Below are 15,019 nucleotides of genomic sequence, written 5' to 3'. Positions count from 1 at the left end.
GCAAAGAAGATTATATTTTATCAACTGCTCGAAGTTCGAAACGCTGGCTTGTATTAATTTAGTCGGTATTATTGCCATCGGATCAGATGTATCGGAGAGGACGAGGTGCTCAAAAATATCGGAGCACGCACTCTAACGACTTGGGATTAGAGGCGTATATATATTTGTGAGCACCTTGGCCGCTCCGATATCTGTGCCCTGTTTATCAAAGCTTGTAACTTGTAATAAAAGCGGAAGTCTCTTTCTAACAAAAGCTGTCAAAAAGGGACTTCCACTTGTATTACAAGCATTACAATTTACAAGCTTTTGATAAAGAGGGCACTGATGGCGACTGTACCTGGGAGCGGACTCTTGAGCGGTGGAGACGGGGTTCGAAACAGCGTCAAACATAGGTACTATGTGAGTGGCCTCAATGCACGCTGCTCAGTCTTTAGACGCTCTAACCTGCACGCCCCGCCCGTCGCTCCGCTGATGGTCGCTTGCCACTGAGGTCGTAGGTACTTAGTCAAATTGATTATAGACAGTATCTTTCGTAAAAAAAGTGGGTACCGAAACGGTTCAGTATCCTTCCAAACCCTAATGTATCCTTTAGGATGTAATTGAGAAAGCTATAAGATTAAATAGTATCTATTAAAAGCGTACGGGATGGACGTATTTAATCTAAAATTGTCCAACTCAAACAAAAGTGAGATTAATGCTCCACACTTAACCGACTTCAACCCGAACTAAACCGACATCAAGTTAAATTGACGGCACGCATAACCGATTTTAATTAATCATGTACCGATATCTAGCGACGCAGGCGAGGATAGTGATGCCACGTGATGCGCTACATCTAGGGTTACCATTTGTCTATATTTTTCCGAATATGTCCGAAATTATAGGTTTTTGCGGCCAATTACAGATGTGCATGTTGCGGCATGTTTAATAATATGTTGGTGATGTTCTCGGAAATTTCAGGAACAGTTCGTAGGATAGTTCGTAGGAAACAGACAATTTCGATCCCCATATGAGAAGTTTCCGAGAATTGTCATTAGACTGAATTTTGCAGATGTTTTGATTTTTCTGATATCATGGAATGTACCCTTATAGCTACCTGTTTATTTATGTATGAATATACATACTCATATTGGTGATGGTATAGAAAAAAAAATTGAGTTTCAGTTTTAAGTATGGGGAACCCCCAAAATAATTTTTTTTCTATTTTTGTGTGAAAATATTAATGCGGTTTACAGAATACATCTACTTAACAATTTTCAACAGTATAGTTCTTATAGTTTCGGAAAAAAGTGGCTGTGACATACGGACGGACAGACAGACGGACATAAGGGTTCCGTTTTTTGCCATTTGGCTACGGAACCCTAAAAATTTCCTCATCTAAAATATAAGAAAATTCTCATAATTTTGAATAGGAATCGAAACTTTCCATTTCTGAAGTGAAAGATTATTAGATACTTTGTTTTCTGTGAAATTTTCCTAAAGTTTCCAAGATTTTATCCAACTTTATGAAAACTTTTTGCAACTTGTCGTAAGACAACTAACGTTTCACGATTTTTAAGTTTAAATAATTCACGGTAACCCTAACTAAACAGGATATGGCCAGGGTTGGGTTTCCAGGCAAATATTGACACGGAGTACACGGCAATTATTGCCAACGGACATTTGCATTTGCCTCATAGGGCTTGGGCGTCAATTTCAATTACGCAATTCGAATTTCGAATCGAGAATCGGCACGTTCGAAAACCGGACAGATTATTAAGACTATAGGTACTTGGCGGCAAGCAGACCTCTCTTTAGTGCTTAATGTGATACAATAAAGTTTTATCACTTGCTTGTCTAATAATTCGTGCTTCGGATTTAACAGCTATTAAAGTGAATGGCGTTGTACGTCTCCATTCCGTACAGTGGCGTTCAAAAGTGCATGGATAGACGTCGACCGTAATGCCTTAATATTACGGTTGAAACATGTCCTTGAACTTTTGAACGCCAGTGTACATTATTTGGCCACACTGGTTGTCAAAGATTGAAACTTGACAATCAAAGCAGCGACGGGATATTTTCTGACAAAGCTCTCAGTGCATTTTTGAGTTTTAAAAACAGACCATGTTATGACTGCGCTCACCCATCTTAATAGGTATATATTAGATACCTACTATCAAAGAATCTTCGATATAGGTATATTAAAGCTAAAACCTTTGATCCTTTGCAAAGCTTAGTCCAATTAGTATGATTGATTCATTTTCACCGAAGGTCGTCGGCTGATGTTAGCGGTGTCGGTGTCAATGTCAACATCCGTTCAGTAGGGCACTTCTATGAAAAATATTATCATTGCTGTCGTATAAGGAAAAAACTTAAAAAGTACTTGCACTCGCAAATGTACCTAATATGTATTATACAACTACACATTTTATTATATGGTTGACTCGTTCGCGTCTTTTTTGTAGACATCACAAGAGCTACGAGAATCAAAGGAAAATTTTTGCGTTGCATCCAGACAGTGAAATTTTTTTCGGTAGGTACTTGACACTCAAACAAGAAAAACGTGATATAGGTACCCATATATCGTTGTCAACTTATATTGTATTGTTTGCAGACGTTTTTCTAAAACGCGTTTCACCCTTAAAGACTTTGAAGCATGAGGTATCACTCCTTTGCGGCACCAATTTGTCGTCACCTTTTAAACCGTATATACATTACATATATTATTGATGCAGCACATTCGTGTTGCATCTCACATAGTAGGTAAGTACGTGATGCTGGCCATGGGCCCTGGGACCCATCTAGGACAGCAGTAGATTTTTTCCAGCTAGAATTTTACCATGTGACCCAGAGCTGGTTCCGTCCTAGCACATAATATATGCAATAGGTACCTATACCAAACGCAACCTAGTATTACATAGATGAGCTATACGCGTGCCTCCGTACCGGTACGAATGGAGGTCCAAGGGGGAGGCCTATGTTCAGCAGTGGACTGACATCTAATGGCTGAGATGATGACGCTTGCCTCCGTGAGGGATAAAACATACGCAAAGCAACAATATTAAAAACACGTTTTAACATTCCTGACAACATACCAAAAACAATCTACGTTATTCGGTCGGGTTATTTGTTGCCCACCATAAACCATAATAAATTTTTGGTGGAGAACAAACAAAAAGTGAGACTGTGACAAGGACAAGCAATAATACCGCTTTCTCTGCTGCTCCTATTGAAATTTCCATAAGTGCATCTCGTTCGGTCGTTTGGCCCCTCCCCCGTGTCATCTCTATGTTATTGTACCTCTATGTATGAGTATGACAATAACAAATGAACAAAAACAATTCCAAGCACGTAAAATGGACCTAGAAATGTGCGGAAAGTAGTGATGCTACTACACCCGCTTAATGCCGGTGATTTGTCTCTGCCCCACTAGTGTTGGTTAAGTTTCGAGTTCTTAGATTTCACTCGACTCAATTAAATCGAAACTCGAGTTGTTTTCCACTTGTTATGGGCCCGAATATTTTGTAGAGACTTGAATTCCTTTGAGACAAGTACCTCTAACTCTTTTTAAACAAAGTTTTCAAAACAGATATCTTTTTATGTCATTACATGGGTTAAGTACACAAATTATACAATACCTATACTTCGTTTTTTTTAGCATTAGAAATTAGGTAAACAATCTTGATGTGTCTTTTAATTGAAAAACACATTTTAAAAATAAGTTACGGCAAATACGTAACAATTATGAATCTAATACGATCATTTATATTCTCCTGCTTTCATAAGTAATAGTTATTGATTTTTAAAAAGCCTTTTTCAATTAAAAGACATGCCAAGATCGCTTACCTTCTTTCAAGTTCTTTCTAATGCTAAAAAAAACGAACTATAGCGCCTGCTTTACAAACCGAAATAAAAAGAAAGAAATTAAATTACTTACATAAAGTAATTTAATTTGTTCTTAGAGCGCCAGTTTTCTTTACTGTTAATTAGATAAAGCCTACAAAATTGTTCGAGTTATTTTGAGTTGTGTTGTGCTTCAAAAATAATAAAGGACTCGACTCGGGGCTTAAAAACTTCTAAGGTATTTTTAAATTTTGGCTCAAAAGACTTAAGTTCCTACCATCACTATGCCCTACCCACTTTAATACAGCCATAATATTACAAGTACCAGTATTATGGCTGCTATTAGGTATTATGCTTGGACAACATTCTCTGTGACAGTTAATATGTGCCTAAATAAAATCGCTGCAAAGCGAGACTAACCGCCCTGATTAGAAATTTAAGATGCGTCAAAAAATTACGCTAAAGATACGACATTTGATGTGAGTTTTAGTTTGAAGAAACTACATTTTTGACACTTACATATCCGATCCATATGATACGATATGGATCGGATATGTAAGTGTCAAAAATGTAGTTTAGCAATTTTTTGACGTATCTTAAAGTTCGAATCAGTGCGTGAATGAGCCGTTACTAAACCAATGAGCTTTAAGGGCCAATAACTGAAGCCTGAATCCGATTTAACATGCAACTTATCTTGGTTTTGATGTTATTTTGATACGACGAAATGAAGCGAAAGTCGAGCGAAGTGCGAGATGCTCGCCAATCACTAAGACGATCGTCAGTCATATCAAAACCGTAACAAGCTGTAAATTTGAATCGAGCTCCTTTGGTCATCACATCTGTAAAAAATCTAGGTACTGTTTGGGGATCTTGAATTTTGAATTTATTGAGGAAAATTCAAGGTAACTTAACAAGAAATGATTTTTTTATTCTTCTGTATTTAATTTAGAATTAGGGCAAAATATGTATAATATTTGCGGTATAAAAACAAAGCCGGGCCTTTCAAAGCTTGCATATACTAGAGCATTTGGGACGGGTACCGTCGTGGCCGGGCTAGCAATGTACAAATTGCAGAACATTCCCAAAAAGCGGAAACGTTCTCGAGAATGTTCTCAGAACATTCCTGCAACATGGAAATTATTGTTTAAACAAGAGAATATACTTGAAATAAAGTTTAAATAGGCATAACTTAAAACTAAATGTTATTATGCATATATTATTGTCTATTACAGTTAGCTATTTTGTTGATGTGATAAATTTACCAATAAGTTGCTTAAATTCTCACTTTATATCAGAGAACATTTCGACTTTCGACAAATTTTTCCAACATTTTTTTTAGTTTCATTAGAATCTATAGGCCTCTATCTCCCGCCATGCCAAATCTCAGCGCGCTCGGACCAACTTGAAAAAATTAAAAAAAAGTCGGCCATTTTTTTTTAATGCAGTTTTTTTTTTTTTCTGGCTTACTCCCTGCAATTTTGCACAGGGTGAATTTGCCAATGTCGGTGTTGACTTTCACACGTGAGGAGAATGTTCGGTATAATAATTTTGCATTTTTGGGAGGATGTAGTTGGGGAAACCTAAAAACAAATAATTGTTATGAACATCACAGACAAACACATGACGAATACAACGATTAGCAAAAAAGCGGGAAGCGGATGACAGAACGTTAGTAGTAGAGATGCACCGGATATCCGGTTACTATCCGGTATCCGGCCTATCCGGCCATTATTTTACTATCCGGCCGGATACCGGATAGCGACCTGCTATCCGGCCGGATACCGGATTTAATGCAGTTTGTTTTGTCTCGGGGCCCTCTATGACATTTGGTCGAGCACCCCCCACCTATCACGCACCGTTTAAAAGTTGCCATACAAAATAAAAGTGGCCAGTTTTCCCGCAATTGTAGCATTTTTCCAAAAAAATTTTTTTCATAGGTTTTTAGGGGACCCTGAGATTCCGTGACCAAAATTTCAGTGCGCTAGGACAAAATTCAAAAAGTTTTAATAAAAAGTCAGCCATATTGAAAAAAAATGGCGGCGTCAAAAACTGCCAGGGTCCCTCTATGACATTTGGTCGAGCACCCCCCACCTAAGTCTGACCGTTTGGCCGGGCCGTCATACATTTTTCTGACCGGAAACGGACGACCAAAAGTCGGAATTTTCTGGGCGTAAAGACTATACCTGTTTAGGTGTAGTCTTTACGCCCTACAGCCTACGCCTTAGGACTACACGTGAATATTCATGGTATAAACTACGATAAATAAATAAATTCTCGTTCTCGAGAACATTCTCAGAAGTTACCGAGAATTTCTCATGTGGAAAGTTTCGCAACTTTGGAAAGTTCTCGTGCGTGCATTGCTAGGCCGGGCGGTATAGGCGTCAGGAAGTGAAGCTAAAAAGCTGGTGTGATTCCGGCCCCGGCTATCGGAGGGCTTAATCACTTTTTCTTTAGTATAAATACCAGTAGTTATAAAAACAAGCGGACCCCAGGCTCTCATGAGCCGTGGCGAAATGCCGGGATAACGCGAGGAAGAAGAGAGAGAGTTATAAAACAAGTTTTAGCAAACCGCATAAAGAATTGTCGTTAGGTATAACTAAGTGAAACAAAGAAAATAAAGAAGAAAAGTCGAAGAACAACTAAAAAGAAAAGTAAGTTTATTTATCAGCTAAATATAATAAATTGTAAACTTGCACGAATTCCGAGCACGCAGGTCGCAGCATCGACCAAATGTGCGGAAAATAGTGAAGCTACTCTGCTTAATACCGGTGATTTGTCAGTGCCCTACTTACAACCGGTCACCGGAACACTGGAATACCGTAATCTTGTTGTGCTTAGCGTCAGGTGCGCCGGAAAATATCGCCGGTGGAACGGGTTCATGGATAAGTTAAATAAATCGTCGGTATAGCAGAGGTAGTAGTCAGTGACATTGTAAATAAGCTTTTGACCGACAATGCACAGAAATCGGTTGATTTGAGTAGCACTAGCAGTGCTTCTAGAGTTCTGGATGAATTTAATTAATAGATTTTAGCATTGCGATACAGCGGGGAAATGCCGCCAGCATCCTTGGTACAATGCCTCAGGGGCCTATTTTAGATTTAAGCTAGTTATTAATTTCGTTTAGTAGTACCACTGTATATTATATATATTGTATGTAAATAAATGATTTAAGGTGGTTCGCCTAGGTTACTCAAAACTTAACTCTCGCTAGATGGCACCACTTTTGCAAAATTTCAGATTTTATTTTTTTGTGAAATGGTCTTGGTATTTGTATACTTAAAAGTATGTTTCGCGCACTCTTTAAGTAAATATTGAACTATTAAAATAAACATTGAATACTTCATTGTGCAAAAACCACCTTTTTAATTCGACGGAGTGTTGCTGTCACGCTTTTTCCTACTATTACTCACACATGCAAACAGTGTTTCCGTGATCCTTGTAGTAGACAATTTCACACAACGTAAGTATGCTGCAATAGCGTAACGGTATGTTCGTGGAAATACGTGCAAGAGGATTGGGGTTCAAGACTGGTGCGAGTAGGTAATTTCTTTTTGTTTCTCCTTTGTGTTATCTTACCTTTAACCCTTATCTTGGCAAGGCTCAAAATATCTTAAATATAAAATTTTTTTTAGTTTTTTGTCACCTATTGAGCATACTAGACTATTAAAAAATAAGGAAAAAAATCCAGGTTTTTCCAGTTTCGGAAAATCATATGTATCATATTTAATACAATGCCAATAACTCTACAAAATAGTTACCTACTTTTTAGAAGAAAAATGTAGTTTTTAATAAAAATAAAACATGTAATGCAACAGAAATTAGCATTTACTGCTAAATAAACGCAATCTAAAGCATCAGATGACTATTAAACCTGTAAAAATAAATTATATCTACGAATACCTGATCACAAGGGCGGAAAATTTGATCCCGTAAAGTTTCAAAAAAATCGTCAGCAAAAAGTTGAGTAAAATATGAAAAGTAAACAAATAATTAAAAGTAAAAAAAAAAAATACTTTGGGGCCATTTTTTGCCATACACATATTTTCCCGTGCTACGGGCTACGGCGTAGCAATAATGCTACAGCGTACGAATATATAGTTAAATAACATCTAGTACTTAAAAAAATTAAAGTTTAATAACTAAATAATACAACAACTAATATTAAATAATTGAAGCATGTTTTGTAACCCCACAAAAATAAAAAAATCATGTAAAACTATTTTGACGATAACTTGGCAATGTATTAAATGTAATACAATCCTTTCGATATGTACATTTCTGAGTTCTTGGCAGTGTATCAAATATAATACATAACAGTTTCATGTAAGGTTCTGTGTACTAAATGTTTTTAAATTCGAAGGCATTGTAAATATGTATGCACTAAGAGACAGTAAAGATATCAAAATGCAGATTATGGAAAAATATATACTAACATAAGAAATAAATGCAAAACTTCCAGTACGAACCGAAATCTATTGTTTCCGCGGCGCCATGTTGATTATTACTAATTAATTTACAATGACACTCGTGTCCATTATTTTTTTCTATAAGTAAGGAGGGTAGCTCGACATATTGATGGCAGAATTATTTTGTTAGCCAATAAAGTGAACCTGCTAGATTTTTTAAGTTCCATGTATCACGGGTGTTACGATGCCAACATAAGGGTTTAACGAGCAATTATTAGATATATAATTATTTATTTATATATTTGGATGGTATCAGAAACGGCTCTAACGATTTCGATGAAATTTGCTATAAGGGGTTTGATCTCTTAGCTAGGTCTATGAGAAAACGCGCATTTTTGAGTTTTTAGGGTTCCGTACCCAAAGGGTAAAACGGGACCCTATTACTAAGACTTCGCTGTCCGTCCGTCCGTCCGTCCGTCTGTCACCAGGCTGTATCTCACAAACCGTGATAGCTAGACAGTTGAAATTTTCACAGATGATGTATTTCTGTTGCCGCTATAACAAGAAATACTAAAAACAGAATAAAATAAAGATTTAAATGGGGCTCCCATACAACAAACGTGATTTTTGACCAAAGTTAAGCAACGTCGAGAGGGGTCAGTACTTGGATGGGTGACCGTTTTTTTTTTGCTCTTTTTTGTTTTTTTTTTGCTTTATGGTACGGAACCCTTCGTGCGCGAGTCAGACTCGCACTTGCCCGGTTTTTATGTTTTGTAAGCTTTGGTCGGTCTCCCAGATATTCAATCTCCGCTTGGCAACTAATCCCAGAATAGGCATGCGCACTAGTTTTTACGAAAGCGACTGCCCTGACCTTCCAACCCAGAGAGTAAACTTATTTGGATTAGTCCGGTTTCCTCACATTGTTTTCTTTCACCGAAAAATAGGTATCGGTGTATAAATAGGTATCAAATGCTATTTCGTACAAAAGTTCGAAAAATCATTGGTACGAGCCGGGGTTAGAACCCGCGACCTCCGAATTGCTTTCCGCTAGGCCAGCAGCGCTTCCCCCACATACTCAGTGTTATCAGGTTTTAAAAAAATCAAAAACGATTACTTATGAAAGCAGAAGAATATAAATGATCGTATTAGATTTATAATTGTTACATATTTGCCGTACCTAAATCAAAGATCCGTTAATAAAATCGTTTTTACCAGTTTTCTTTGATATCCTGATTGTAATAAAAAAATATATGTGCTAGTTACGCGCAACAAAATAACTAGGTACCTACGCACTCACACAATCAACTGTAGTTGCACACAACGTAAGTTAAGTTGTAACTTATCACAATGGCTCTTAGTACAGTCAGGTAATGCACTCAAGAGGGTCCTTTGTCCTCATTCCACAAAAAGGTCTACTTTGTCTGGGGTCACATCTGGCAGCTACCTTAATAACCTGCAGAAATCTGTTTTATATCATGTTGGATTTAAAGCGTTATCATGCCGTATCAAACGTTATCATGTCATATCCGCTTCGTGGCTTTCTTAGAAGTGTTAAAAAAGTTAAAGTTAGCGTCAAGTCCCCGACACTTTTCTGGAATGCCCCTTATATCTGTCACAGTCATTAGGTCCTCTAACACACACACACACATTCAAAGAAAACCAGTTGGTGTCTGCACACACACGGCTGTGAGTGATGTCGTTATCCCTTAGGCAGATTGCATTTAACATTTATCTGACGGATATCCTCAAAATAACGGCTTCCGATAGCGCAACGTGCTTTAAATATCGGCGCCGCCGACGGACGGACTTCCAGTGCAGATATGAAACTTATATTACGAGTGCGACTTTGAACTTCGAATTACAAGCGATATTGTGATAAACTGTTGGTCGTCAAAACGCTTTCTCAACGATCGTTTGTTCGAAAGATCGAAATCGCGATAAAAGGTTGCTCGACAGAATGGTTTTGCGATAAATATTTGTTCGAGGGATCGAAATCACAGCAAGCAAGCTCGACAAATCGGTTTAAAGCGTCTTTCTTACTTACTACAGCGTGTTATTTATATTGCAACCTTCCTAGATTCCCCTTTAAAAATTTCTTCATCCGTTTTATGCAGATATTTGCCTGACAAGCAAAAGTTGGCTGTAAGCAGGACACAAACTTCGACCAGCATTCTGAAACCCCAATTTTTCTGCTTTCCCTACAGAAAACTTATTACACTCGATTATTTTCCCCTGATCGTGTGATTTAATGTCGAAGACAATTCTTTATTGGCACGTACCTATTATTCAACACCGTTTCAAAACTTTTGACGAGTAATACCAGTTCTAAAATTCAGGATTCCTGGAACATGATCAATTGTTTTCAGGACACGAGGCGAATATTTGCCACGTGGACATTTAATTGAATATAATTTATAATTATAGAATACGTTGTAAATCTAGCAAATCTATCAATAATATAACACTTTAAACTCTCGCGTTTTGTACACATATTCAATTACACAAACGGGTCTACCGCGATATAATTTCATTGTTTTTACCTTTAATTCCGACGTTTCAGCTGAGTTGCACCAGCTGTGGTCACGGAAAGACTGACGTCCCAACAAATGTCAACGGAGATATTAATAAAACAACACTAAACTACCCGAAATTAGTTTATAAAAATGTGTTAATAATAATTCAGGATTCCTAGAATAAATGATCTATTGTAGTCAGGACTCGAGGCGAAGATTTGACACATGTACATTGAATTGACTATACTTAATTTATAATAATTATAAAATAAGTTGTAAATCTAGCAAATCTATCAGTACTTTAAAACAAAGCATGTAGTGCTAAATCGATACTGAAAGAGTAAATGCTGAACTTCGTACTAGGTACCGTTCGTTTACTGAAATCGTCAAGTTCGCATATTAATAGTAACTAATAGGTACGGAGGTAGTCTCTGACTTAACAATTTGTTAAAATTATGATTATGTTATGATACGACTCTCATAGCATTTTGCGTTTGTTGACAATTGTTCACGCCTATACGTCGACCGTGAGGTCGTATCATAACAAGATTCAAGCAAATTATAAAATCAAAATTGGCCTCATGGTGTTTAAGTTTTTCACTGGTATTACGACGATAGCGCTAGGTCACACCCGATACGAGAACACGACTGTCAAGCTAGGTTGCGTAACCGGCCTGTGAGTACAACAATGCGCTGAATAGGTGAAGAGTTTTTGAGTTTTGTAAAGGTTCTCTTTATTCTTCAAAAACTGATGAAATCTATCCACAGTACTAGTAATTTGATGCTAATTTTGTGTCACTTAAAAACCAATTCTAACACCCAACGTGAGGAAACACAATATTTTCCTCGCCTTGGTGTGATGAAAGAGCTTTTCACATCTTCCTGAATTTAGTAGCTTGTTCACAGACAGATGTTACTTGAAAGTTAGTACTTAAGTACCTTGTTTAAGCCCACAGAAACCAAAGTTACAAATTGTTTCGCTAAATGGATGTGTATTAAATTATCAGACGGCTTAATAAGCTCGTTTTGATGCATCTACAAAGTTTATAACTTGTTGCCAGGCACCATGTGGATTGTGGATAGGGTTGACATATGTTATGAATAAAATGGAATGTCCTGAAAAAAATCCCGACATTAAATAAATAAATATTACAGGAGCTGGTACTACCGACCGCTGTAGTTGCGTCGTACAGGACATTATCACATCCGAGAACGCCTGGGAGAGCTATTGGTCCATGAAACACCTCATGAAAGGAGACCTACCTATGTCACTCAAACGTAGGCTCATGGACATGTGCATACTTCCAATCCTCACTATACTTTTAGGTGCTCAGACTTGGTCTTTGACGTAAGCTCAGAAGTCCAAACTCGGGGTTTGCCAGAGAGCCATGGAGCGCAGCAGCATTAGATGCGAAACTAAGGGATTGCATCCGGAACACCACGCTGCGCTCTAAAACTCAGATAATAGTTGTAGCTCGAAAAGCTTACCATGGTTACCTGTACAATTTGACGTTGGGTTAACGGTTTAACCGCTTAACCCCGGGTTAGTGGGATGGTGCAAGTGGCACTAAGTGGTCAGGGTTTTTTAAAAGCCTCGACTCTCGACGCCCGCCCCGCAACCCTGATAAAGGACCAAAAATTCTGACATGTCAGGAGAAATCTTAACGTATGGCAACCCTACATGTGGAGTATCAGAAACCTGTTTTACGATCGTTATAACCTTAGTAACTTTTAGTCGTTACCCAGAGATTAGAACACTTTGTTGAGAGTTCTTCGAGAGTTGAGGTTAGTTATTTATTAAGAATCTTCTTTAGGTGTTTACGTCATGAGCTCTTAGATTTTAATGACCTTAAGTAATTTGATTCCGAAATTGAATAACCTTACCTTAGGGGAATTCTACATTATATTAGGTTTAAGAATATATCCATAATTATGTTCAATAGTTTAGGCTCTGTTTTGTCTATCAGTATATGTGACGGGATTGTTTTTTATACAGGATGTCGAGCTCAGTATCGACAAAACGAAGGCAAAAAAAAATAGACAAACATGAAACCTATCGATTTGATCTTATAAAATTTCGCTGAAATTGCCCTTTTGTCAATGCCTTTCTTTTGATCGGTACTGAAAGCGAAACCTTGTGTATTATGTATACCTACCTCTGTGTAGAATTGGATTTACTGTATATGTAATCACATTATCAATATTATCTACAATTACAGGAGCGCAATTAAGATTTAACATCTTGTTTTGATTTTGAACTGGATTTGATACGACATTGACGATCGTCTTGGTAATTGGCACGCATTTTACGCACGACTTTTACTTCTTTCTGTATGCACCAATTAGTGTGAGCGGTCTTCAACATTGTATCAAAATAAAATCAAAACCAAATCAAGTTGTTACATCTGAATAGTATTCGTGGTCTGTAGACCATGCTACGAACTTGCTACGAACACAAACTACGATCGTAGCACATCTTTTGACGTTTGTTTGTGCTACGAATTGAAACAGCGAATTGTTACCAGTTGCTGCCTCAACAAGATTTGTTTACTTTCAATTGAAGACTGACTTCTCAATATGAGTTTTAGCCAATAATATATTAAGCCGTATGCCCGTAAAAATAAGGTACACTTTTATATAAAAAACATTACCGTGGAGAGAAATTTTGAATATTACGGTAGTAACGTTAAGTATGCTTATTGCCTTTATGTTTAGCCTGAATGAGCTACGTGCGACATGCTTAAAGGAATATGGCTACGAAACGGTCTAGCTTGTTCTTGTATTTTAGCTTTGCGCAAAATCACCAACATTTACATAACATTGGAGCGATTCTCAACATTTTGTCAGCTCTTGACATGGCAACCTTATATTTTTTGTCTTTTTAATGTTGACTTTGATTGATGCTATATTTTACAAATGTGAAAACAGAATAGCCCGAAAATACGTTGATATTTTTTTACTGCGGGATATTGTTGATAAATGATAACATTAAAAACGTTTGCATTTGTGTGCCAAAGTTAAAGGAGAACATTTTGAAAATAATACGTTTTATTTAAATATATTTTTTATTTGTTTCGTGTGAACGTATTTTTAGGCGATCTTGTATATAAATAACACCAATACCAGGGTTCAGGATCTATACCTACCTGAAGGGAACTAATGGGAATGAAAATAAAAGATACTATCATTTTTATTATATTATTTCGTTCCCAGTTTCACATATCTTCTTAACCTTTATAATTAATAATATGTAAATATCTACGTATTTAACACATGAAAAATATATGTACATACATTTTGTTTTATTTACACTTTATTATCTGAGGAAGTACTTATTATATTTGACCATATAATTTATAATATGCTTAGGTTATTCTTTGAGAAGATTATATTTACATCACAGTAAGTATTATTTTTAAAAAACTGCCAAATGTATTTTAATTAGGCATTTATAAATACTTAGGTATAAATAAATAAATAAATATTATAGGACAATTTTACCCAGATCGACCTAGTCCCACAGTAAGCTCAATAAGTCTTGTGTTGTGTGTACTAGACGACGATATAATATACGTAAATAAACTATACATATAAAAAAAGACTGGCCTAATAGGATTATTCCTGTATGTGTTGTATATCTTTGCACCAGCACAAAGGCAAGCACTAGTGTAATATTTTTATTGCCTGATATCATATCCGATCAGCAAATCATTCGAAATTAATCCATCTCTAGCTGATGCTTGAAAAATTAGATCTAAATCAAATGACTTGGTAAAAAGTTTGTAAAAAATAAATAATAACGCTTACATACTCTAACCGTAGAGCTACAAAGCCTTCGAATCCTTCACTTTTTGAAGCTTTCGGGTAAAATTGATTGTTTATTTACTATATCTATTCGTAAAATATTAAGTAAATATAACAGAACACATTATTTCATTCTGATATACGTTCAATTAGGCTTAACATTTTTATGATAGGTACCTGATCTATATACAAACATATACATTTATTTATAATTTATAATTTAAATACATTTTTTCCTTCTGATTCAAGGTAAGTAATAGAAATGATAATCTATAGAATAGTCGTTGATATTTATATAACATTATCTGAAACATTTACTTAATTGTGGATTGTTACATAAGTATCAAATCTAGTTGGTAAATTACGTTACGTTGTATAAGTTGACAGTTAACACATAGCTCTTTCGCGACTAGAGGAACTTAACTACAACAGACATACGAGTAGTTTTATAACAAGCAGAAACCTGCCTTATGA

This window comes from Cydia fagiglandana, chromosome 5, assembly GCF_963556715.1.
Source record: "Cydia fagiglandana chromosome 5, ilCydFagi1.1, whole genome shotgun sequence".
NCBI lineage: Eukaryota > Metazoa > Arthropoda > Insecta > Lepidoptera > Tortricidae > Cydia > Cydia fagiglandana.
Note: the sequence above shows the minus strand (reverse complement) of the source record.